At 41.0% G+C, this 26,556-nt stretch overlaps 3 long non-coding RNA genes across 8 annotated transcripts in view; 1 reads left to right on the top strand and 2 right to left on the bottom strand.

Moving 5' to 3' along the window:
• Positions 1 to 103: 103 nt before the first annotated feature.
• Positions 104 to 15,050, top strand: LOC311445984. 2 transcript variants are annotated; one of them, XR_014698700.1, is made up of 4 exons: positions 104 to 852; positions 3,143 to 3,264; positions 5,569 to 5,657; positions 14,377 to 15,050. It is a non-coding gene; the product is annotated as an uncharacterized lncRNA (long non-coding RNA). The 2 variants fall into 2 exon arrangements; XR_014698701.1 differs by lacking the exon at positions 14,377 to 15,050 and adding an exon at positions 6,924 to 7,634.
• Positions 3,158 to 13,223, bottom strand: LOC311445985. Of its 2 annotated transcripts, none has more exons than XR_014698703.1 (3): positions 13,027 to 13,213; positions 12,087 to 12,188; positions 3,158 to 3,742 (listed from the first exon to the last, which is right to left on the bottom strand). It is a non-coding gene; the product is annotated as an uncharacterized lncRNA (long non-coding RNA). The 2 variants fall into 2 exon arrangements; XR_014698702.1 differs by lacking the exon at positions 3,158 to 3,742 and adding an exon at positions 10,318 to 11,571 and having other exon boundaries at positions 13,027 to 13,223.
• A 3,803-nt stretch (positions 15,051 to 18,853) lies between the features above and the next one.
• LOC311445561 overlaps positions 18,854 to 26,556 on the bottom strand; it is an 81,825-nt gene continuing 74,122 nt past the window's right edge. For 3 of the 4 annotated variants that reach the window (XR_014698508.1, XR_014698509.1, XR_014698510.1), the window contains 3 exons: positions 22,805 to 22,977; positions 20,390 to 20,524; positions 18,854 to 19,800 (listed from right to left, as the gene is read on the bottom strand). This is a non-coding gene — a long non-coding RNA (uncharacterized lncRNA). The remainder of the gene's footprint in view (positions 19,801 to 20,389; positions 20,525 to 22,804; positions 22,978 to 26,556) is intronic. The other variant, XR_014698511.1, reaches the window with a different exon arrangement.

Below are 26,556 nucleotides of genomic sequence, written 5' to 3'. Positions count from 1 at the left end.
TTATTCAAATAAGGTCCATTGATCAGGGCGCAGCGGGGCACGCTGGGCGATGTAGTCCCGGCACGGCTCGGCTCGGCTCGGCCCGGCCCGGCTGACAAAGGCGTGCGCCCTGCCGGGGGCCGGGGCAGCCCCCCCCGAGCTGCGGGGAAGGGGCAGGATCCGGCCCCCCGAGTAAACAAGCGAGCCGGCGGGCTGCCGAGGGACAATACCTTTGTTATCTCACCTGCACTTTTTATAGTGTGCTTTGGGAGATTTGGGGTTTCTCCCTAAAGCGAGCAGAAACCCGGGACAATGCTAATCCCAAAGCGGGAGATAAGGTGGGAAAGGAAAGAGCCCCGATTGTCCCGGGGGGGGGCGAAGCCGGGCTCCCGACGTGGCAAGTTAGGGGCTTTACAGACGGCTGCAGCCGGCGTTTGTGCAAAACCTGCTCTTAAGTCTCACTTTCTGGGAAGCCGACAAAAGTGAGCCGATAGTATTTTGAAAAGCAAATAAAAAACGTTAGTCATGGAAAAGATTCACGCGAAAAAAAACTTGATGCAAGTGAGAAAATTGTGCTTTGAAAGTGACGACGGGAGCCAAATTGGTTGGGTCAGCACACGGTGGGTCATTTCCAACTTGTCTGATTCCACGTAAAAATGCCCGATTAAATGCTCCCCACGAGAGCCATCTGGGTGGCCCCTGGCGTTTGGTGGCACGCTGGGGGCACAGTCCCTGTGGTTCCGTCGGCTTGCTGCACCCCACTTTGCTGAGCCTCAGATTTACTTTGCTGCAAAGCCCCAGAGAGTTACAGAGCAGTCACCTCCACCCCTCCGATTCCCACTGAAGCCAGCTGGACATTGCACAAGCAAAAGTGTGAGGCTCCTTAAGCATTTGGAGATGGGGATTGCAAAACCGGGAGGGGGGGAGACTTGATTTCTTTTGTTTTCCTATTGAATCCTCTACAGGGATTTTTTGGTGAGATTGGTTTGGCTGAGAGGTGATTTTGTGGTGAATTCAGATTTAGGTTCAAAGTCGGACTCGACCTGCACTTGCCGGTGTGCTCACATTTTGCTAGGGTCTGTGCCTCAGTTTCCCTCTTGTAAAATGAGGATGGTATTTCTGCAGCTGTAGAGCTGTTATGAGGGCAAACATCCACGCATGGATCTATAGATTATTTTGTGTGTGTGTCAGGAGGGTGATTTAGGGTGGAAAACCTGAATCTGGGTAGACAGCACAAAGGTTGGGAGGAAACAATAGTACATAACAAGGCCATGCAGTTGCCACAGACACGATTGCACAATACTACAGTCTCATTTTACTGGTTAATTCATCAGCATTTTTAACTTTAAAAAACCTGCATTTTGTACATTTATTATATCATGAAGTTTGTGCCTGTGAACGCAGTCATGCCAAGTGCCTGTGGTATAGTTCAGGTTTGACTTTTTTTGGTGATGCTTCAGGAGGGGGGAGCTGTAGTTTGTACATGACAGCCATGAAAAGATCTTAGCGTTGTAGAGCAAGGTAAACAGTGCATCATGATCTCATTAGTTATATATCCTCTTGGGGTTTTGTTTTTATAGTGTGTCTTAAGGGGTTCTATTTAGCCAAGGATAATACAAATCTTAGAAAAATTCTTGCAGAGCAGAAGATATTGCCCTCCTCCTTGGACAATTACTGAACATGGAGGTCAGGGAACAAATTTTGGTTTTTAGGCTGCTTTTCTTGCCATTTCCTCTGCAAGCAGATCATTGACTCAGAAACCCCTACTCTTGATGGGGTACTCTGAATGGACATGTTCCATCAGAAACTTTGTGTTTACTAATATAAAATAGAAGAGATTAACAGGTATTTAAAATTACTCCGACCATTTTTATCTGATGATTACTCCACCCTCATGTTTCCCAAAGAGCTTCTATATATTTGTTTGTTTAACCAGCAGTTTGAAATGCTCTTTGTTTCCAAAGTGTGTCCTGAGGAAATAGACTGTTAAACAAGATTGATAGCAATTGATCCACAGATAGGTATTTACATTGATGAATTTTCTCCTTTTACACTTGATATGCTCAGTATAACCAACAGATTTTCATTTATTACACATAATGCTGCCAGCCCACACCAGCGAATTTATTAAACATGCTGTTTTATGTATCAAGCTGAGACAGACAGCCCTGTACAGTAGATCCATATTTAAAATAAGCATCTCATGTGGAGAATTTGTACTGAATTTAAAAGAATATATTATATGAAATCAATGGAAGTTTTGGTATTGATTTCAGAGTACTGGGATTTCAGTTGGTATGGCTCTATCACACTGAGAGCAGAAGGCGTGTTGGAAAGCATTAACATGAAAAATAAAGAAGCAATGCACATTGCTGTATTTAAGTAGGAGAAAGCATAACTGACTGGAAAATACAGGAAGAGGGGAAATGTGACCAAAAAACTTTTCTCAGAAGGTACCTCCAGCTAGCAGTGATTATAAATAGGCTGTTCTGCATGATTACATCATATGCAAAAGGCATGTAACTTGGCTTTAGTACGATCATATGGATTAGCATGATTACAGCTTCTGGATTTGAAAAATAGCAGGCTTCCTTTTCTGGCTTGACATTTATTTATTTTTTTAAGAAAAGTCCAGAGGAACAATCTTCTACCACCAACAGAGCTGAGGCATCATCTGTGATAGGCATACTTCCAACAGCAGCCCAGCCCCACCCTCGAGGCTGATAAAAGGAATCTTTTTTAATGCTGTGCATTATGAGCACGTGGAATTCATTGCCACAAGAAACTGCTTCCAGCGGCAGCAACCACGGCTCTGCCCAGCCCTGGAAATTCCTCTCTTCAGGAATGTCACTGCCAAATGATTAGGACTGTGGCAGATCTGACAAGTGGTGATACATACATTTATGTATACATGTTGGCATATATACGTGTGTATATATCTCCATACACACACACTAACTCCCACCAAGGTAAAAAGTATTTTCTTAAATCCTGTGCTGATCCTATTCTGATCAGTTCAATTTATTTCTGGGAAGGATGTACACATTTACAATGTAATCTTTCTTTCTAAATTTAGAATTTAAATACAAATATGTCCTTTTCTAAAAAGCTGTGCTGCTACAGGTTACTTACTTTTTTTTTTTTTTTTTTTTTTTTTTAATAGCTTTGAGAGGTAGGGAAAACAAGCCTTGACATACTCTGAGGCACACCAGTTCACTTTCCTCCTGTATTCTTCCCACCACACCTTACTGCAGGCTTTCAGGGCTTATCTCTACTACATGGAAGGTGAGTTGAATGTTACCTGTTAGACGTGTTTAGGAAGCCTCAAGTTTGCTGATATGAAGTTGACCATAGCTCTGTAACTAATGTAGATCAGGGTAATTAATGTTCATTGTTGTGCCAGTTAATCAGGATTGAATGTTGAGTCCCAGGCATTCGAATTCAGAACTGGTTAATAAGTATGTTAAATTCCATGTTGGTAACTATTTTTGACTCCCAAACTAGACTTCACTTGAATCCAAAGTCAGGAGACACACTCCTGAGACAGTTTTTATACCGCAATAACTCTGATAATTAAAGGACTTTTTTTTTTTTTTTTCTTCTCCTGCTTTATAACAAAATAAGCATTAAGTCTTTCCACGGTCAGTCTATCCATCCATCTTTCAAATGAGTCTTGAGCCTGCTGCCTGTTTCTGTCCAACCTGACAGCAGGATAGCAGTTTCAAAAAACACGAGTTCTTGGAAACCATGTGACGATCAGCATCTAAACAGGGAGGAAAGATGCACATTATGTCTTCACTGAAAGAGAGGGCTGTGGTTCAACCCTTACCTGCATGGCAGCCAGCAACGAGGCAGCATGTTAGCACTGCTGACCCACCACCCAATTTGTAGCTCCAAGTCTGCACACATGTGCTGGCACCAGCCACCCAAACACATCACAGACTGAGCAGGTGAAACACCAAGGAACAGGAGAATGATGGAGGAGAAAGCTTTAGAAAGAGGCTTCCTTAGCCTGCTGCACAGGGACAGCTTACGTATTGACCTATCAGGCCAATTAGCATGGCTCTTATTAATACAGGCACTGTACACAGCTTAAGTACTTTCTGCACAGGAATTAATACAACTACCCTCACTAGAGCAATACCTTATATGTATTTGCAGGGCAGAATAATTAAAGGGTACACCTGTTAATGAAGAAACTTTAAGCTAAATTTAGGAACTCCTGAATTTGCTTCCAGTTTCTCAAGCACAGGGCTAAAATCTGTGAGGCCAAATCTTTTGAATATCCTAAAAGGATCCAGGCACTGACGTTACTGACATTTAAGAGCTAAAACACTAAGTAAAAGTCATGAAAGCTGCTACCAGGGTATTAAGAGAGATTCATATTTTCTGTACACTAAATGTAGCCTCCAGGTAACAGCATCAGAGAACACTTATTCACTAATAACAAGTTGTTAAATGTGAGCCAATGTTCACACTATTTTAATGCTCATGTTAAAGATGGGAACAAACCCTGTTGTTTTAGTTGTTGTGATTCTGCGTAACCATCTGATTGCCCCCATTCCCAGTGTCTACTCCAGCTCCATTAGCTGGGATTTCCCTGAAGATATTACATTATTTTGCATTATGTTTTAGGAACAATATTTAGACACGGATGATGGGGCTGAAGAGGGGATGAGGAGTTTGGAGGTGGTGAAATCTTCACACCTCCATTAGAGCGTGGGAAGGTAAAGGAGAAAGAAGCACAATGGTGTGTGTGTAAGATGTATTCATAGTTACCCTCCCTCCTTACTTGTAAACAGTTTCTCCTACTCAGGCTTACCATGCTGACAATTCTAAAACATTTTATAAACACAACAGAAGTACCACCTTCATAATAGTCCTCCTAATGCAGCTAATGGACTGCTGATTCCCATGGGTTCTGTGCTGTTACATCTAAAACGAGTTTTATGAAAGATGTGTCTCACTGAAGATGCAGGAAGCAGCTTGATTGGAAGTTATGTGTCCCAAGTAAGCTGAGGAATGACGTAGGAATTGTAACTTCTTGAAAGAGTCACCAACTGGCTCCCCAGCCCGGAGGAATGAAAGGCATGTGGGATAGGCAGGTAAACAAACAAATCTGTGGATGTTTGTTAAAATGCCCAAGCGTTTCATCTAGGCAAGAGTAAACACTATCAGCTCTATTTCTCACAGCATGAGAAGCATCCTAGTGTAATATCTTGTATTAGACGGCAGATGCAATCTGGAGAGTGAGGGATACACCTCTGCCCAAGAATACAAACCAAATATTTTAAGGAATGGATTAGCTGTGTGTTAAGTGAATAGCAGTCCCCCACTCTGCAATATTTATTAATTTGCAAACACCTAGTTGTTTCTGAATAAACACTAAGATCAGAGGTAAGCGTAACTTGTCATTGTGGTGCTGCCTTCATTGAATTTCATGACCCAATGATACATCCCAGATAGTAACAGGAATCCTGTGAGATCATTTCCTTCCAGACAAGGTACACAAACTTTTTTTTTTTTTTTTTTTTAACACTAAGCTGTAATGGAGCCATCAGAAATGTCTAATTATTGTCCCTTTTACAGGCGAGAATGCAGGCAGCACTGTAAGGGGGCCCCAGATTAACCGCGTGTCCAGGCCATCACAGCTGCCTCAGGGCTGGCATTTTTTAGTGGTAAGTCTCCTTCAGAATTACAAATTGAGCCCCATAGGGTTTGATCATGAGGTATATTTTTTTGAATGAACAGCAAACCATGTCCAAATGTGATTGTAAAATATTTAATCTGTCAGCAATGCTAAATACTATTCAGTAAGTAACTAATAAGGATGACTTCCCCTGTACACTTACATGTACCATCTTGAATAACTGTGTGAGATTTGCATGTGGTATCGCTTCATAATTTGTCAATACATTGTGCCATGCCATTATGTTAATGGTTGGACTTGATCTTAAAGGTCTTTTCCAACCTAAATGATTCTATGATTCCCAAAAAGTAGCTCCCTGCACTCTATGAAAGGCTCATGAAACACATTGTCTGTCTTGGCAAAGGGTTGACCTTGTTTCAAGAGATCCCTTAGCGGGTTGCCAAGAAAGTCTGCTGGGCATCTGAGAGTTTATGCAGGGTAGGGTTGAAACAACAGCTCAGAGAATTATGCATTTCCTGTTCGTGTCAGTGAAGCACCAAGATCGAAATTGAATTATTTTCAGATGTCAAAATACCACTTAGCAGGGATCTTCTACATCTTCTACTTAGTAAAATTACCTCTCACTTTCTGCTTTTATGACTATGATTAGTAATGTATGTATTTGATGTTGTAGACCTAATTCCATTTCTACAGCAGTTTTTTTTCCATTACTTTCATCAGTTATATCCTAGTCCTAAATTTGGCTGGTTTCCATGTGGGTGACTTTGGTTCATGCCATTCCTAATGAAGGGCTGACAACCAATTGTTAGTGGAGATTCAGAGCATTAGCAGGTTCCGAAGGTACTATCTGGTCTTTGATAACTCAGCTTTTATTAAAAAAAAAAAAGTGACAAAAAAAACAAGCACCCTGGTTTTGGTTGTTATGGTTGGAAGACAAGGTGAAGAAAAAAAAAAACAACAGCTAAACATTAACACTTAAAACAATGAATAGAATGAAGTCAACACCAAGCTATCTGAATGACAGCCTAAAAGAAAATGGGACAGAAATCTATGAATTGCACCTCTTGTGAAGTGTTAGCTTATATGTAGAATGATGAATTAAATATCTAACACAATTAGGCTTAGTACTCTACTTCTTACACTATGAATATAAGGTGGAAAATGGAGGGGATATAACAGTGTGATCACTCTTGAACATCTGAATAATTTACTGTTTTCACAATTTATGGATTGTGTGCTGAGCGTAAACTTTGGAAGAATGTCACCCTTTTGCCTCATTCTAACTTTCTTATAGATTGATTCTTGGGCAAGTCTTGAAGATGGCAGTGAGTTCTGCCTGCTGCAAGTAACACTCTTTCAAGCAACTCTTTGGTTTTGATCTGGCTATTATGCAGATGTTGAAGTGCACGGCAGTGAACCATGAGCCCACTGAAGATAAGACTCAACATTTGATATTATTCAGTATCTCTGCTTAGATAGGACAAATAAAAATTGCATTGGAATTTCCTTACACAAGAAAATAAATCAGCAAGATTTAAAGCCCAGAGTGAATATTCCGTTTAGATGCTGTGTAGCCATGTGTCTATATTACTGTATTTTAGAATTACAGCATATGTATTTTCTTAAGTCAGATCAGAAAACTCAGGCCAAAGTATTATAAACTGCCACTTTCTGCAAAGCATTTCTTCTGTCAAACACTACTTTAAGAAAAAAACAAAAACAAAACAACAACCACCACCACCACCAGTATAGCTATTCAGTTCTCTCTTCAAACAAAGGAAATTACTTTTTAGTGTTAGGTCATACATGGTTCATGCATCATCTCCCAAAATGGCTGAAACAGACTTTATTCATCATCAAGGCAGTTTAAGTACAACCCTTAGAAATGAAAGAAGGGAACTGGAATTGGTAGATAAATACACTGAAAGTGAGCAACTGAGATTTGGGACAGAACTAATTAAGTTTAATAGCTGTCCCCAAGTATGATTAAACACAATAGGATATCTTTGCTCTTTTGCTGGCCAAGGTCACTTCAGCCAGCCAATTCTGGTATAAATTACAAATAAACAAACTCTAATATTTTTCTGCCTAGGAAGCTCGGTTGTTTCATTGTAACCTCGTTCACACTGGCTGATCAGACTGGTTTAGGACCTGCTGTTTTCAACACTGGTTAATTAACTAGGGATGTATTTTCTGAAGTTATACCAATATAGCAGGACTAGCCAGCAGAGCCACGTTCCTGTGTGAAGCTCCCCTTTCAGCTCTTGTACAGTGTCTCTTCCTGTATCTACAAGCCCCTTAGTGCTGACTTTTCCCTCTCCTAGTGTAAATGCTGCACCATCACCATGTGTGTCCATATATGTCAGGTCAGCTGCTGTCCCTCAGGTTGTACTGCACAGAGGATTTTCGGGTCAGGCTTTTCAATGGAGGTGTGCAGAGGAGGGTGGATTTATTTGAGACCTGGGTGTCTGCCCAATTGTTCCAGGCATGCTGTGGCCTCACAGTAAGCAGGTAAGATACCAAGCAACTGATAAGCCACTTGCTCCAGAGAGTTGCAAGGTGATGCACTTGTGAAAGTGGTGCTGCATTACCTCCTTGGCCCACTATTGGGGAGCTAGGATGCAGCTTTGTGGAGGAAGAAAACTAGGCAAAGCTAAAATATTTGTTGTATCTGTCTCCATCCAAAAGTGCTTCTCACAGTCCTTCATAATTAGCAGCTAGCTCTCAGCCAAGCTTCAAGTTAAATTGATGCAATGTTTGGACATTAAATTATAATAGCCCTTCTTCCTTGCAAGCCTCCCACTTTTCAGCTAGTTCCAGCTGTAACTTGGTTATCCCTGATTACAAGTGTTCAACAGCTTGAATTTTAATTTTGTTATGCTAGCTAAGGTGTAGTCTACTCTACAGACTTTAACTAGATTAAAAGACAGATCAGCTATAATTGGAGTCTCTGATTGAATTAGATTGGGATTACAAATATAATTGGATACTACCCTATTTGAGACACTTCAAAGGAAATATATCTTCAGAGCATGGAAGCTGAAAAATCAACAGACTTATGGAAAACCTTGATCCTGTTTCCTGTGTAGATGTAGCTAGTCCTGTACCATTGCAGAGCCTTCAGCAGTAAGATATTATTTAAAAGACAATTGTGTTGGTGGAAACTATAAACCAGACTTTTGACATACATTCGCAAGTCAAAGGCAACATAACCTTGCAGTTTCGTAATCTTGCCCGTGCTAGTGATCCAGCCAGATTAGGCTAAAACTGTGCCTGAAAGGAGCTTTAAAACCTAGTAACAAGTTCTAAGTATGGACTAATACGCCACAGGTTTTATTGTAGGATATAAGCTAGGAGGCACAGTTTAAGCAACGAATTCCTTTTGCTGACATGGCTTTTGCAGACATTTCCATTTGAAAAGAGCAGTTGGTTGAACAATGGTTTCTGCACTGGTTCAGTGCTTGACACCTTGCAGCATGTAAAGGACAAAGGCTTGAAAACTTTTTTTTTCATATGATATCTTTTCCTGTTTGGGGCCTTTAGTCTTTGCGCTACTGTGAACCTTGAGCCACCAGAGCTCTGGTTAAGTAGGTCACACCATAAACAGGCTTATCAGAATAACAGCAGGCTCACAATTCAAATAGGAAAAACGTAGAGAATTTATTTTGCAAGAGAAACAAAACAAATCTGCAGCCTCTTAACTGACTGGCCATTTCTCAAAACTGAAATTAAAATTCGACCCTCAAAGTATCTAGTCCTATTTCTATACAAGTCTCCATAAAGATATTAACATTATTCAGAGGGTGGCTATGGTGCTCCATTGTTGTCCAGACTTAAGGTCTCTCGAGCCTTCTACATCTTAGCCTCAATCTCCTTATCCAGGCTCCTCAAAAGCCTCGAAATATTCAAGCTCATACAGAAATAAATTGTTATGCAAGAGGTATTCTTGGGTGAAAACACCCAGCTTGGGTTGCTTTCTTGTTGGTTTTTGGATGCTTCCTTTTATACTTTCTCCTTTAGGTTTCATCAAAAAGTTGCCACACATGTAAAGACTGCTGACCCAGTGTCATATGCTGCTCACCCTAGGAGTTTCAAAGTGCCTTTCCACACATGAAATATTGTTTAGAAGATAAAGTAGCCTCAGCAAATCTATAATCCCTTCAACCATTCCCTGTAACACTCAATCCTGGCTCCCTCCACAAATATGCAAAAGCAGCAGAGCACCTTTGCAGGATGCTCAAAGAAGCTGGAATTACATTTAATAAATTATAGCACACATGCCTGTATTTCCCCATACTTTTGCTGATTAACTGTTAGCAGCAACCGTGTTTAGAGGTACTCCAAGACAAATTGGTTGCTGATTTACTTATTTTTTGACACTCCACAATTAGGTATTTTCAGGGAAGATGACAAATGCATTAAAGCAATTCCATATCCAAAAATAAGACCTATAACCATGAAAAAAAGAGCTATGGTACTCTTGGCTCTTTTGTGACAGATCATGAATAGCTAGGAGAGGTTTTATTTATGTCACATGTATACACAAGATTTATGCTTGCAATTAAGTTTCAGTGTAAATTAGACTAGCCTGTGTGTCTGTTTAATTGCAGGTGCAAATCAACTCGTTAAAACATCTTTTTCTCCCCCGCTTGGGTTTGTAAGCAGTTCACATCTGAGCTCCAAAAACTCTGCATATATTTTGCAGGTGACAGTTTTGCCTAGAAAAAGCAACATAGACCCCAGCTTGCAAATGTTCAGCTAGTAAGTGCTTCCTTCTACATTTTAATTAATATGTTTTTTCACTGAAAAGTCCTTTTTGTTAGGTTTCACTACATAAATTCCCTCAATTTTGCACATCAAGAGAGTAAACCAAATCCAAATATTGATATATGCTGAAACTACAGATACAGCTGAAAAGGTATCTTTCTTTTACTTAAGATTTTCCAATTTCTAAGCCTGGTGTTATGTGACAACTTTAGCATGAACAATCTTTATCTCTGTGCTAGTTAATTGAGAGAGGTCAGATTACTTCAAGGAGCCAATCACTTCGGTGGGGGTTGCTGTAATTTAGGACATCAGGAATTTTGACTCCAAGAACAATTCTTTTCAAACTTTTCTTTTCATCTCCAAGATTAACTTTTAAATTTGCAGGGAGGAACAAACCCGAAACACAGAAGAGATTGACAGTCACCTTGAATGTACTAAAGGCTGACCAAAGAGAGGGAAAAAATTGCAATTTCCTTTATTTACTAAGCTTGCTCCATTCCTGATTGTGTATGACTTGGCAACGATATATTGATTTTTCAGGAGTTTCTTTTTACAATTACAAAAGAAAACAAAATTACTGATTGGGAAGGAAAACTTCTTTGTTCTGTTTTGTAAAGGAAACAGTTTTTTGTGTTTGGGAGAAATAGAAATGCATTAAGAGAATAAAAAGAAAAAGATGATGCTACAGGAATCAATACAGAATTAGGTGAAAGAACATTTTGTATGTTTTTAAGAAAATCATTTTTCATATACTAAATACATTTGCAGACTTGTTTCCTTACAGTCCTTCTCAAGTTGCAATTTTGAGTCTGAAGCAATAGACCTCCTGGTAGGTTTTAAGATGGAGATAATCCTTTATGTAGTATTATTTTGAGAAAAGCAAAAGATTAGAAAACTTGGACTTTCAGAGACCTGAAATAATCTTAAGAAATGCATGTATATTTATCATCCTTACAGCTGTCAAAGAAAGTATAAAGTTGTAACTGCCCAAGGGTTGAAAGACTTGATCAGGCACCATCAACTTGCAGGGCTTTCTCTCAAAATGAGGCAATGAAGGGAACTGCATGTGGCATGGCACATCAGGTCTCAGAAATGGCACAGCTATCTACAATAAGCAGCGAGCAGTCTATCACCTGCATTTCCTCTGCTATGTTGTGCAGTCAGTATGCTCAGGACTGTATAAACACAGAAGAGGACAAAGATGCAGTCAGGAGACCTGGTGTTTTCTCTCAGGGTGAAGCTACAGAGTAAAGATGGGAGAAGACTAAAGCCTTCTCCCTTGGGTGGCAACAAGATTTTAGATGGGTTTTCTTGTTCACCGAGCCAAAACCTCCCAGTTTAGCTTGGTAACATTTAGTATCAGCCCTAAATAGCAGCATAGCTAAGTGCTCCCACCTCTTTTGTTCTTTTTATGCTGCATTGGCTGAAAAATAGCCAGTAAGGAGTTCATAACTCAGCTGGATTATTTCCTCAGACCACAACCACCAAAACAAACAAAAAAAAATCTCATGGGTCCAGCAGCTGAGGAGGAGAAGCATGTGGGGCTAGAGTAGGCTAGGTATGAGCTGCAGCATCCTGCCACATCTCTGGGACAGATCTGGTGTAGCAAGGCAGGAAGCATCAACAAGCACAGAAAGGACCCAGCCACAAAAACTCCCATCAGATTCTCTCGCTTTTAGCAGGTTCTCACCAGCATGGCTGCAGTCAGGACAGGATTGGGTCTCGTATCCAGGAGTACTTCTGAGGAAGCCGTGCAGGATTTTATTTTATTGCTACTAATGTAATTTCACCTCTAGGAAAGGGAAATTAGTCAGCAATTATAAGCCATTCTGAAGCTCAATTAATGCATTCTGTAACCCTCTGAGAAAGGAGAGAGGTCTGTTGGATGCCCAGGGTGTATATAAGTGCTGAGAATTTCTCTCTATTTTCAATTCCATTGATAAGGCTGTGTCTGACTGCAGTCAGATCAGTTGGGATGCAAATCTGCAGCTCCCCCGAGCAGGATCAGCTGTGCGTTAGCCCTGGTGCACATTATTTCAGGCCCTGCCTGTATGAATGGAGTTGCTTCAGCACAAGGAATTTTGCTGCAATAGCCTGGGGCAGCCATACACAAACAACCAGCCTCTCAGGAAGAAATACTCTGAGTGAGTAACCCAGGATACAGTTTCCTGGGCTAGGGTGGATTTACCTCAAGTCATGGAATTGTATAGTATGGGCGCTACCCCCTCCCCCCCACGCATTTTTTTTTTAATAGCCTGCTCTATCTTTTCGCAGTGAAGTACTGAGGGTGTTCCTGGGGTTAAACAGCTTTTTGAATATTTAGATATCTACAGAGATTTATCTGCAGTGACATCAAAATAAGGTGTTATGTAAAAACTCACAAGGAATTTGAAAATTAGTGAAACAAAGAAAGGATCGACAGCATCTGAAGCCCACGTACATGCCATAGTGCAGCCCCCAGGTTTGCTTTTCCCAGGGGTGTTATAGCCCCCCCCCGAGTCTCTGCACAGCTCTGGGCTGAATTTGCACCACTGAAAACCAGAAGCATACTTTGTTTCTTGCTAGTTCACCTAGCAAAAGCACATTACTAATACAAGAGGGGAAAACAAAAAAAACACCCATAAAATCACCTGTGTAGTCTTCACAAATCCCTAAGGAAGGTGATCTCCAGACCTTTTGGGACACATCTGCAGCGACAGAAAAGCACCTTCACCCACCCTTCAGCATAGTCCCTAGTAAGGAACCCTCTAGGGCCTGAGTGTGGGTATAAATGGGCTCCAAAATAAGTGGCATGATGCATAACAGCTGAGCTCTGGCCCTAGCACCAACAGACATCAGCTGCTCTCTCACCTTGCTCCTTACTTTCAACATTCATTCAAGAAACACTGATTTTATTAAATCAAGCCTTATGTGGAATTCTATGTTATCTATAAAATGTTGTGGAAACTCCATCCATGCATTCACAAGAAAAGAGGGAAAAAGTTTGAATATACTTGAGGGTATATTTCTGAACATTTCTGTAATTTGGGGACTTGACTTTTACATGGCACTTCAGCTGATGGCACTTCTGAAAATGAATGACTGCTATTCAGAGCACTCAATGTTGTATCAAGCAGTTTCTTGATAGGAGCTGTTCGGTTTCAGGTTACTAACTCCCACGATATTTGATGTTTCATTTAGAACTGGAGTTCCTAGAGAAACAAATGGTTGTATGAGAAGCCTTTATTCTGTGGATCTGTAAAGTAATCTTAAAACACATGATAACAAAGAAAATCTTGAAAATGTGGGGTCTCTGTGGGGTCACCCTTAGGTCACAACCCCCAGAAAGTAAAAAGAACATTTCATATATTTTTATAAATCTCAGAGGGCTTATTGTGGAGTTTTTTGGGAAATTGAAGCTAATACCTGCACATTTTTTTCTTCAAATACCTATGAAGCAGAATGCTATGTTTATCTCACCATTATGTGAGATGTATTCATTCAAATCCAGTGCATATTCAGTTTTCCAGATACTATCAATGATATATGAATAAAAAAGGCACAGGAAATCAGATTTCGGGCTGATGGCAATAGGAGCTTCAGCCTCTTTCTGCTTTTAGTCTGATGATCACAGTGGGCAAATAGATGGTGGCAATACAATTTGGAACAGGTATTAAAAATAAGGAAAAGAAAGCTCCGGGGAGCCAGATGGCAGGAAGTGAAGTAATGGGTAAATAAAAAGAAACAAGTGCCCTGACACGGGGGAAGAACAGCACGTCATCATGATCGATTGGCTCAAAGTGACAGACTCGTCGGACATAGAAAGATGCCTCAGCAAGACGGAGTTTAACTAAGTGGGCAGATCCAAGGTCCCTAGCTATAAAGCAGATTTGCCAAATTGCCTTTGATTTATAATATTTATGAGCTTAAAAAGGATGTAAAATATTTGTTTGTTTGTTTTTTCTTTTTCTTTTTTTTTTTTTTCTTCTTCCCCCAAACAGAATAACCATAAATAATGCAGGAAAAGCTGAGTTCACCAGTGTGGGAAGCGGCACCCACCTGAACGTGAGATGATGAATGTGAGATTTGGGCATGTGGCATCGGGTCTGTGTGGAGTGAGACTTTAAGGACAAATCACAGCATGCAGGGCAGAAAACTTTTATCTAAGTAGCCCGATATTGCTGTGCTCATCATCTCTTGTCTCCTACAGACAGAATCCTTCTGCAGGGCATTTGCACAGTACCTTCCCTGCTGTGTCTGAACACCAACACTTGATTTGAGACCAGCAGAAATTGCTGTGTGGGACTAAAAGGGGGGAGGTCCCTATCTAGTTCAATAACCACTCTTGATACTGGACAGCAGTGGATGCTCAGAGCAGACAGTGTAAAAGACCTTGCATTAAGTTGATGCAAGATAATCAGCCACCACATTAGGTTTCATCTTGACCTGAAAATCAGAGTATAGATTAGGCTGTGAAGCCTGAGGTTAAACAACCCTTGCAGAAATGCTATTAGCAATTACAGTTAAACAAAGATAGTTCTGTCATCCAGTCTGCACATGAAACTTTTAAAATCCTTGTCTCTGTGGCCATGAGTCCCACAGTACTATAAATCACTTCACAGAAAAAAGCATTTCCTATGAATTTGCTGTCTAACATAATAAAATATCTCTTGAATGTCATGTCCCCTTTTTATGTGTCTCTCTTGAAATTTTAAATTATTTTCCTTCCTGCTGGAGTCAGGCTATTGTTTCATCTTTAAAAGCTTCTTGCCTGATTTTCAGAAGTGCTGAGCACCCACAAATGGAGTCAATCGGTTTTGTAAACGTTCACAATCTTTTTCAGACCAAGGCATATTCTTTATGTTTAGCCAGTTCAATGATGCTGTTGATTTGAGGATCACACCTAGGGAATACATGCTTCACGAAAGGATATGGGATCTGCTCTGAAGAAGCCTTTAAAGAATTAAAACCAAAAATGGATCCAAAATCTAGTTGCTGGTTCTCCAGCTAACAACTTACCTTCTGCAGCCCTAAGCAGTATTTAATCTTCTGAAGAATAATTACTGCTTGTAAACGTGTTAGCGAGAACAAAACAAGATTGGCCGAGAATCCATATGTTACAATTATTGGGTCTTGCTGTGGTAATGTGGGTGGGCTGAAGGCTGAATTTTCAAAGAAAAGATGCACGGGGAGAGAGAGAGCAGGAGTGCAGTTGAACCAGGCGCAGCACTGAGGCTGTTCTGTATCTGAACTTACTCAATGGAAGTAAAATATTTTGCTTATAAAGAATTTTCATAAACATGTCTTAGGATGTGTATTAGAGGTACGTCTTAGGATGTGCATTAGGAGTAAGCTAAACAAGATGGTATAAACACAGGAATGGCCTGTAATAGGAGAATGAATGGCCTGCCTCTGCTTCCTCCAGCAGCCAGCGCCCAGGCTGCTGCACGACCACCTCCACCTCCTCCTTGCCAAGGGCACCAACCTGCACAGATCTGGCCCCTTGGCCAGTGTTTAAACCCAGGAGATGCCTAAATACAGGAGTACGTGGCCAATTTGAGGGTCCCATTTTTAAAAATGTCTTAAACTTGCTATAGCATGAAGTTCTCTTCAGCTAAAATGAAAAAGGGCAGAGCTACCTCAAGGGATGTCTCGATGCCAAAAATGTCTAAAAGTTTCTCAGCCATGGAAAGACGAAATCAAATGAGCAAGGAGATTTTTAATGGGTTTACTGTTATGTGGGTATCCAAAGCATCCTGCCAAGATTTTAAAGGCATTTGAGCATTGGCAGGTACAGATAAGCAGGTAACGTGGCATTCGCAATAGTCCAGGCAGGGCAGGTGCCTAATTCCCATCAAAATTCAGAAACACCTCAAAATTTGTTTCCCTTTAATTTTATCTTCCAGTCTCAATACCCATTAAACCCCGACTTTGGCAAACCTCAGCTAGGAAAATCAGATGGTCAGCATTTAAAATCTGATAGATGCCTAAATATAGACTCTAATGCCTAATTTGAGACTTCCACTAAACTTGTTTTAAAACTACTACCACATCTAACCTATATAAAGGCACAAATGCATGCAGAATAATAATAATTGAATTCAAATGCTTTCATCCAGATAAAGTGCAGCAATTGAATTAAAATCTGCAAGGATTTTTGGAGCCAGGGTGGACAGTGTAAGTTATAATCAAGTTTACTGTATAAAGCACTAATTATACATCCATGGTATTCATCAGGCTAAAATGTTTCCTGTATGATGCAAAATAGTATGGTAAAGATTAAATTAATCACGCATTTTATAGATGAAACTATGTTTCTAATATTTTGTAACTAACAATAACTTTAAAGAGTGACTGTAAATATATAGTGTTTTGGAACCTTAAGAGATTAAAATAAATAACATATGGACCCAAATCATCTGTGAGGCCTGTATTACGGTTTTGCTAACATCGCTTTTAGAAGTACGATACTTTACTGACAAGTAAGGCTAGCAAAAAAGCCAGTTCAATATAAGCTCAGTAATATTGGCTAGAAAAGGACTTTTTACTAGTGAAACTGGGAATGGATTTAAGCAAAATTGACAACAAGCCAATACAGCCTGTGCTAGCAAGGCTCGATGGTACTGAAGCAGTACGGTGTCTAGCGTTGCTGCTATTAGCAAAAGTGCAAGGAATAAATAGCTGTGCACCCTCAGCTGTCAGCATTATCCATCGAAACGATACAAAATAGGTGAGAAAAAAACTTGTTTTATCTAACTCCCACTTTCGTACTTGCACCTCCATCCCTGTGCTTTCAAGCAGGTTGCATGGCTGGGAAACTCAGCAGCCTGCCTGGCGCAGGCAGATGGGCTCCCTTCACAGGGTGGGCTCCCGTGGCAGGGTGGGCTCCTGCAGCCAAGGCAGGTCCCCTTGCCCCATAGAAAGGCAAGTCGTGAACTTCAGCACAGTCCTAGCGAGGACAGACACGGTGCTCACTTTCCCTGCCTCATCCTCAGCTGTGTGCTAATGTCATTTCCTCATCATGGGCAGCTTCTGGGCAACATGTGACAAACACATTAGAAGAGGGGGCTAGTAAATGAAACAACACAAAGGTTGTTTTCTCGACAGAGTAATTAATTTCGACTATTATTTTTTGAAAGGGTGGCTCCACTCTGTTCTATGCCTGTGGAGAAAGCTGATGAAGGGTAACAGCAGCTGTGGAAAGCATTCACACTCCAATAGCATGGCTGTGGCATCCCCAGTGAAAGCACCACCATGTAATGAGCAGGGAATTTCCATGTGATAGTAAACAAATAATATCTATGTGAAGATACTCTATGTGAAGTCATTCTTGTACTATTTTTCTTTTTCTTTTTTTTACCCGTTCCCCTGTTTATTTTGTGGCCTCAGACTCATTAAGCTCCCCTTTTTGTCTTTCGGCTTGTTCTCATAGGCTGAATCACTAACAACTTGGTGCTATTTAGTTTTATTTGCTCTTAAAATGAACAAGGCATTCTTAGGATGTGTTATGTGATACTACTGTTTTGTTACTTCCCCTGGATAATAAACAGTCTGGAAATTAATGATTTATAAAGGGTTAGTGTTTGTGTGACAGAAACTAGGACAAGTGGCTTGACTCTGATCCCGTTTGTGCCTGTAACTCCAAATATTTTAATGAGTCACTTCTAATTTACATTTATTCAGAATCCTGTCCAATGCACTTCTTTTAACCCAAACAAGTCACACAAACATTTAGCATTAATGCAATGGCCACTGATGAAGAAACCCAGTGGAAGTCATCACTATATTTTCTTTGCTATGAAATATACACACAGCTGAACTGTGTTACAGAGGCACAATTCTGCACGGTAAACTCCAGTCAAGCCTTGTTTGTTGTACAAATAAGCTTCAGCCCTCCAAGATTTAGGAGGATGCGGTATCAGCCCCTTGCACAATGCTGCTGGGAGGCTCTTCTCCCATGGGCTCAGCCGTCAGCTGCACGTCACGGGCTATGACCAACCTTATCTGCAGTTTCATGTTACAGAGACTTTTGAGGCTGTTGTGGTTTCCAATAATCCAGGAATCCCTCTGACTTTTTTTTTTTTTTTTTTTTTTTTTTTTTTTTTTTAACTTCTCTTCTCTGTACCACAGTCCTTTTTGTGTTGGTCCATCTTCTTGGGTGACCAGTCTGTGATCCAGTTCAGGGATGTGATCCAACTTAAACAGTAAAAAAAAAAAAAAAAAAAAAAAAGAAGGTGGAGAGCCAGCTTGGGAAGGGTACTGGGGAAAACTGGGGAAGGTGTAACTGGGCAAGAAGAGTTTAGGCCAGTCATGTCACCAACCCCTTTCTGTCACGAAAGCTTGAATCATAGAACCATTAAGGTTGTAAAAGACCTCGAAGATCATCTAGGCCAACCATCCCCTAACCTCCCACTCACGGATGCCACAGATATCCCTCTGAGCAGTTATCAAGCTGTGTCAAACACAGCCAGGAATATACTACATAACACAGAAGGTTTGATCTTGCAATAAAACTTAATCACCTATTACTGTAAAACAGCATTACACTGAAAAGATAAGCTTATTCACATCTGCTTGTGTCCTTGAGTACAATTGCCTGGTCTTGATTTAGCTTTTGTCGAACTGGACAAGCCCTCCCCTGGCTGTATATAGAATATTCTCTATTTAATGGGAAGGTAGTCAAGCACACCCTTAATAAATAAAAATGAGTAATTCTAAGTGATGCAGCAAAAATTTTGGAGGTCACCACTAAAAATCAAGCTTTGCTAAGAATGCCTGTTGCTCCAGCTGAATTGTGGAACAACTCCATGGACTAAGAAAAGATTCCTTTTATAAGCTGTGCACCTGCACAAATGTCATTAAAAATCCAAACAGAAATACTAGAAAGCAGTTCTCATGCGAGCTCACCAACACTTTCATGACACACGTATAAGTCCCAGGCTAAGCACATGGGATATATAACACCCTCACACAATGGGCTTTTGTTAATGAGCTCAGGAGAGGCTCCAATGTAATTTACCATACAATGGCGTAGTGTGAGAGATGTGCAAATCTGTAAACACCCCCCCAGTGTTTTCTGGGTTTAAAACAGCACAGTAAGATCACATAACCTAAACTGCAGATGTAGGAGCAGAATGGGCATTTCAGCCACCCCCAGCTCCATTACTGAGACTCTGGGTCAATGTCTTTAAAATACTTCCAGCGTCATGGATCAGTGGCTACGTGAAAAGGAATAACATGAGTATTACGTGTGGGGTTTTGCTCGCATGCACCTATAAAGCATGCTGTAAGGCTCATGTCTCTCATGGACTTCCTGAGAATAGCACATGAATGAGGGTCCCTCTCTCATTGCCCTTTTCTGCGGGAAACTCACCGTAGGGAGACCTGAACAAACGTAGGAGTTCTGGAAGCAAAATGCCTGGAAACTGAAAGAAAGAAAGGTGTTATGAAAATTGTAAATCATTACTGTATTTTTCTAGAAGATTAATGTCAGATCCTCAAGAAAAAGGCATGTCTACAGGCTGCTAATTTATTACCAGTAAAGCTTGATTTAATAAACTTGTGGTAAATATTTTCTGCTTTTAAGATCCTTTAAGGCTTCAAAGCCTCCCATTTGCTTTAGGTCCCTAGGGATGTTGGTGCCAATGAGACATGTTTCATTAATTATGTTGCACAAATAAGCCAAATATTGCACAAATGTGTGTAGCAACATCGTGAGGAATGCAGCAAGGACTCTGCCCAGCTTCACACAGAGCAGAGCCGCCCAGCTGGGTGCTCTTTTGAAGAGCCACGGCCTGAAGCACATGCCTGGGACCTGTCCACACCCCAACGTTTTATTTTACTATTTGGGCCAGCACAGAACTGCCAATAGATTTCTCTCTGGAATCCCCAACACGCCTTTCCCTGTGCATGGCCCTATTAAAATAGGAATAGAAAGAAAAAAGCATGCTGCAGAGACATCACAGATCCCTCAAGTCTCATTCAGTTGGGAATTACACAAACATTGTGAGGTACCAGAGGATGTTGAAGCCTAAGGTTACATCCTCATAGCTGTCTTTTCCTGGCGCAGACTGGAGCAGGGCTTCTTGCTGCGAGGAGCCTGGAGGGGAGATGTGCTTGGGTCAGGTTCACAGCCACAGCTCTTCAGTGCTGGGAAATGAAAATAACAGTGATGTGAGTGAGTCTGCTGCAAGAAAACTGAATATACCAGGGAAAGGGAAGAACCAGAGATGTTTCACAGCTATTAGTAAAAGGTGACTGAAGCCACATGGCAACTGCACCTTTCAGAATGAGGACTGTCACAAGAGCTACCAGTAAGATGATTTTCCCAGAAGGGTACACTGGATAGAAATTCTTATTTTGATTCTCACCTTACCTTTTTCCTTGCATAACTCACACACAGACCAGCAAGGAGACATGTCTTGTCTGGGCAGGTGAAAGCCCCCTGTTAAACAGGCAGTCAATAAACTTTAAAGCTGAAGATAAACTTTGACCAGTCTCTCTCTAAACCACCTATCCTCACAGCCTGTGTTTTCTTGGTAGCTGAGAGGGAAAATTAGCAAAAACTCTACAGTAATTGGAAAATGGGAAGATGCTGTTTGACTGGCTGGACACGAGCAATTACAAGAGCACACTGAAGTACTTACAGCTGAGGGAGGCCTTAAGAGCACACGTTGACAGTGTGCCATATGTCAGGGCGCGTGCTGCTTTATATTACTTGGTGCAGCTTTGTGAAGGAACTGTACTTGGCTTGTATATGAATTTTAAATGAATTGTTAACACATTTTATGAATCTGGTAAAGGGGTGCTGAGGTGGGAGAGCGCACATGTCTATTCTGCAAGATGGAGTAAATAAATCATGACTTTCACAAGATAAAACTTTATTGAGCAGCAATAAACAACAGAAATACTTCTAGCAGCATTTAAAGCCACGTAAAAGAGAGCACAAAGGGCTGACTGCCTCGAGTACATATGCTTGTAACAGCTTACATAGCACTGATGAGAGAGAAGGTGCTTTGCTGGAGGAGGGGGGCACAGACCTGTCTGGGGGGATTGCACACTGGCTGCTGTGTTGTAACTTCCCGAGCCTTTGGTCCCCAACACCTTTCAGCCTCTGCATTTGTTGCTTGCAGCACCTACAACATTTTGGTACCTTTCCCTAGACATAACCCTTCTCTCACTTTGCCTTTCCCCACAATAAATTCCCCTGCTCCTTGTCCCAAGTATGGGGACAAGGACACTTTGTGCCCACTGTGCTGCCGTCCTGCCTGGATACACACTGAGCATGTGGAGAATGCATCCTCCAGAGTAACACACTCAAAGCCAGTAAGCTGACATTTGACCAAAAAATGAGGAAAATTCCTAACTTTTTATCTTAAAGTTCTTCATACAAGTACCTCTATGCTTGTTACTGTATTTGGCCATTCATAGTAGAGGGGGGTAAGAACCATCTTCTGGGTCCTCTGCACTAAGGGATGGGCCCAGGAACATCTTGGGCAACATGTATAGAAATGGCATCCCAAATTTTTCTTAACGTGCAGGTGACTGACGTGTTGCTGCACATGAAGCATTAGAGAACCAGAGGAGAAAACTGCCTGAATTGGTATCAACACATTCTGGCAGCTACCTCACTTGTGTGGTGTGGACCAATGTCCTACCATAAAGAAGAAAGACACATTTTTAGAAGTATTTGCTCTGCTTTAAAAAATATCAGTAGGGAAGTCAGACTCTGAAAAGAGCTTCTTCTGCTATTCCCACAAGGTAATTTATGCCAAATCCTCTCAGACAGCAACAGCTTCCTTCTTTCTGCAGAAAGTGACCAAATAATTTACCTGGACTCTCCAAACTGGAAAACAGTAGTTCTGCATTATTGGCATCAGTGCTGTAGATTTACTTTACCATTTTATTCACGAAAACCTCCAAGTCTAAATGATCACTTACCAGATTGCTTGCAAGACTACTGAATGCTGTTTGTATCTCAGGCACTCTTTCAGCCTCTCTCTGTTCACAGTGCATTGGTTTATGCTGCTGGAAGCCCCCTGGGCTTGGCCTGCCCTGTCACGGTGGCTTTTAGTATTTGCTTTTGTCTACAACTATCACTACCTATTTGTTAAATAAAACAGCTACGTAAAAAGGCACCTTCTTCTCTGCTTGTATGTTCCTCTGTCATTTAGAGAAGAAAGGAAGGGGGCTGTGGAGTGGTATTTTGGGAAATGTGTAACATGGTACCTGCCTGAACATCTTCCCCTTCTTCACCCAGCCCTGTGTCAGAGTTGCTCTGGGTTTCTCTTGGAAGTGCACTGATTGAGCGCCCAGCTTCTACAGGCTCCTCACCTGAGTGTGCTGCTGAGACTCGTGCCCTGCAGACACACAAAGCTTGTAGGATCAGCCACAAAACCCATGCTGTCTGGGTTGTCCCCAGAGCCCTACCTTTCCTCAGGTCAGCTCCTCCGCTGCACTCTGGCCTGTGCACTTCTCCATCTGTCCCCTGTAAATTCGGCTCTTCGCATGCTTCGGACGTTCAGCAGGTTTGTTCTGCCCTAGGTGGAAGATTGAGATCCAAATGCAGCTTGAACTGGGGCCACTGTGGTCTTCCTGCATGGCTGCGAGAGGAATTACAAGGCAGACAGGCAATGCAATGCTTGGAAGTTTTAAAGAGCTAGGGCTGATCTCCACTCATTGTGAGTATGGGCAGCTGGGGTCAAAATTTATACCAGAGCATTTTCTGTCATTTCTCTGGAATGCAGCTTGTACTAGGAGATAATGAAGAGCCTGTACAGTACACTTGGTGGGTGGAGCAGGCTTTGTACAGGCCTTGTGTGATCGTCAGAAGTAATTTCATTTGACCACCAGGAACATCAACTTTTACTGGGGGGAATTAAGCCAAGTATGAGTATATGCAAAAACACCTCCACTTCAGACATATTGTACCAGTCAAGCCTGGCTGCCCTGCCTTCTTAAAGAGCTTAACTCCAAATACAACTACAGTGAGGGTATTCAAGTTAAGATATTACAATGAGAGAGAACAGATCTCCTTAATCAGGGGATTACTGCACAGAAGGATCCCCCCTCCCCCCAATATTAAGGCAAAGTACAAAAGATACTTATCTAAACTTACCCAAACAGCTTTCAGTTCAAAATCTTACGTAAACAGGTCTTTATAAAGTGACAAATATCATCGTGCTTCCCCCAGCACTCTCAGATTTATCAATAAGTAGTTCACTAAATTTGTATGTCCAACTGTGACCCAATGGAATCAATGGCAACATTTCCACCAAACTTGATGGGACCAGGATTTCAGTATGCAATTTATGAAATTAAGAACATCAAGCTGTAGGGCTCTGTTTTGGTTTTGCTCCAGAACTACATTCTGTTCCAATATTTTTCTTTTCATAGATACAAGGATGATTATAGCTGATCAAAACTGGCAAATGAAACAAAACAAAACATATTTCTCTTATACAAAGACAATACTTTGTGTTCCCAGGAAAATTTAATGTTTAATGCTATTACTCCCCTATCCCAGCTCAGGCACTCGGTAAAGACAAGAGTAACTTTCTTCATCCCAAAAGATTCTGGGTTCCCAGAGGAATTCCCTTAAACCTCAGTCTTCCAGAGATAACCACAGAAGAGGAGCAATGAATCACTCCTCTCAGGAAAAAAGTTTTTCAGAGTAATAAAGTTTTTTTTTTTTTTTTTTTTTTTTAAAAAGGGAAAAAAAAGTCACTTGCCTGATTGATCCCTTTTGGTTCAAGTGGAACAAAACCTCTTACAATGGGACAGCCTTACTTTTCCTCTAGTGTGCTCACTGCAGCCCAATAAATCTGTTCTTTGGTGTGCCCATAATACCACCAGCTGATCAAGGCTCAGCTGAGTGTTGTATGCTCAGTGACAATGTAACAGGGATCCATGCTAAGTAATATCCTATATACATGACAGTAATCCTCCCTCCATACTGGCATTTTTAAACCATCTTGATATAGAATTAAAAGAGAGATGCAAAAAGAGGTGAAATTATTCAGGATATACAATGGAGGAATTTTATTACCAAACTGACTGCATTATAAATCAAGTGCTCTGTAAATGCAATAAAACAATTGTTTAGTCTGCATGATTCATACCACAAACCTCAGTATTCTGTGTTTTGATCTTATTGCAGCAATAAACTGTCTAGACAGCAATTAACAAACTGTTTTTTCTTCAGATGTTTGGAGTGCCTTTGCAGCCTGATCGGCACTCAGAAATACAGGGCTTTTTCTTCTATTCCTATTAATTATCAGGTTGATCAAGAAGCACGGTTAGCCATTCTCTGTAATTGTACAACATTTCTCTTTAAGTGAATTGCTATAGGAAAAATACCGATAATATTGTTTTTCATTAGTACTAAGTAGCTAAGATAAAGATTTATTTTGCCATGGTGGTCTAGAATGAGCTTTAAACTATAATTTATACTGAGAAATAGCATGCCATTTTAGGCCCTGATTCAACAAACTACTTACTCATGTGCCCAACTTGAAGCATGTGAGTAATCCCAGCAAAACATGTGTGTTCAAATTTTGGTGCGTGACTCAGTATGTTCCTAACTTACAGCCAAATAATTGATCCAACCTATATAGTTACCCCTTATCTTTCACAGGACAAGTGGAACAGTCACATTGCTTTTTGGTCTTCAGCTTAATGGTTTACCAGTTGGAGGTGAAATATGAAGGGTCCTAAAACCTAGTTGGGAGAAAAGATACTCAAGAAAACCCTACAGAAAAGGATTAAAGATAGCTCCTTCAGATATTCCTTTAACATATGTGATACAATGAAGCCTTTGAAAAATGATAATGAAATTACAGAGGGTTTTACAGAAGGCTAAACAGAACTGTATTTTCCACAGTGGCCATGCAGGTGAACGTTTCCCTTTCAGGAATGATTTAGGGTGTGAGAAGAGGCTAAATGAGGATGAGCAGGGGCTGCAGGACGTTTGTTCAGCACAAACACCGACGCTGTAAACACGCAATGCCTGTGCATTTATGCTCGCAGAGACAGCTCACACCCCACATCGTCTCCCTCGCTTTGCAAAGCTGATGCAACTCTATAAAATTTAAGGCAGATGATCAGAGACAGTCCCTGACGTTTGCCTGGTATAAAGCAGCCAAGCAGTGTGCTGGTGGCTTCCAGGAGCAGCTGAAAGCTCGACAGCCACCCGGGCCTTGCTGGACAGCTCCTGCCTGGCGCCCGGGAAGCTGGGCTGTGCCGTGCCGTACCAGCCCATCACGCGTTCCACTGGCAGCTGCAAGAGAATCCAGATAGAGGGAAAGGTAGCGAGGGTGCTCTGCTTCTGTGAATTTACTGAAAGAATTCCATAGGATTGGCAGTACTTGGAATGCAAAGAATAAATGTGAGGTCTCAAAAGCAAAATGAAGAAATTTGCTTCGAAGCTTATTTTCAGAAGTTACTTGAATAGTAGTACTTCTTTCAAGAAAAAAGTGCAGGTCTTTTAAAAGTGTTTTCTTTTACTCCCTATCTTCACTGCAGAAGGGGGAAATGAGAAAAAAAAAAAAAAAAAAGAAAAGAAAGGAAAGAGAAGAAAGGAAAAACTAGAGTCTGATCTAATTTGATCATCCTTTTCATGGAAAAATAACGAATTTCCACTTGAAAGGGAACTTTTAAATGAAATTCACAGAGGTTCACAGTTTTCATTTGCAGTGTTTCTAACACTTCTGGAGTACTGTTTTGTACCTGCAGAAGCAGAATATTTTATCTCCATGTAAGAGAAAATACTGCGGGTCTGCTCCTGGTAAACAGTGCATAAAAGATGCTTGCTGAGCTGACAAGCGGGAGCAATGCGAGTGGTATTTTTTTTTTTTTTTTAAGAGAAACAGGGTGTGTACCTGAGAAATGAGATGAAACTTGGGAAACAATTCTTAGAGCATTGTAAGAAGTACTACAAGGCATTGAATTTGTTAATAATATCTATACTCCGCAGAGTTTAAAAAGGAGTAACAAACCTGTCATCCATATTACAAGGAGACAGTTCTAGTGCAGATGCTAAGGGCTCAAAATGCCTCAGCGGGTGCCTCAGTTATGTACCTACCTGTTGTTGGCCCTTATTTTATTCAACAAAACAACAACAACAAAACATACCACCAGCACCACCACAAACTAGATACTGGAAATGGCTGGAAAAGCTGTGA

The sequence above is a fragment of the Aythya ferina genome (assembly GCF_964211825.1).
Source record: "Aythya ferina genome assembly, chromosome: 16".
NCBI classification, from domain to species: Eukaryota; Metazoa; Chordata; class Aves; order Anseriformes; family Anatidae; genus Aythya; species Aythya ferina.
This window is presented reverse-complemented; position numbering and strand designations above follow the sequence as displayed.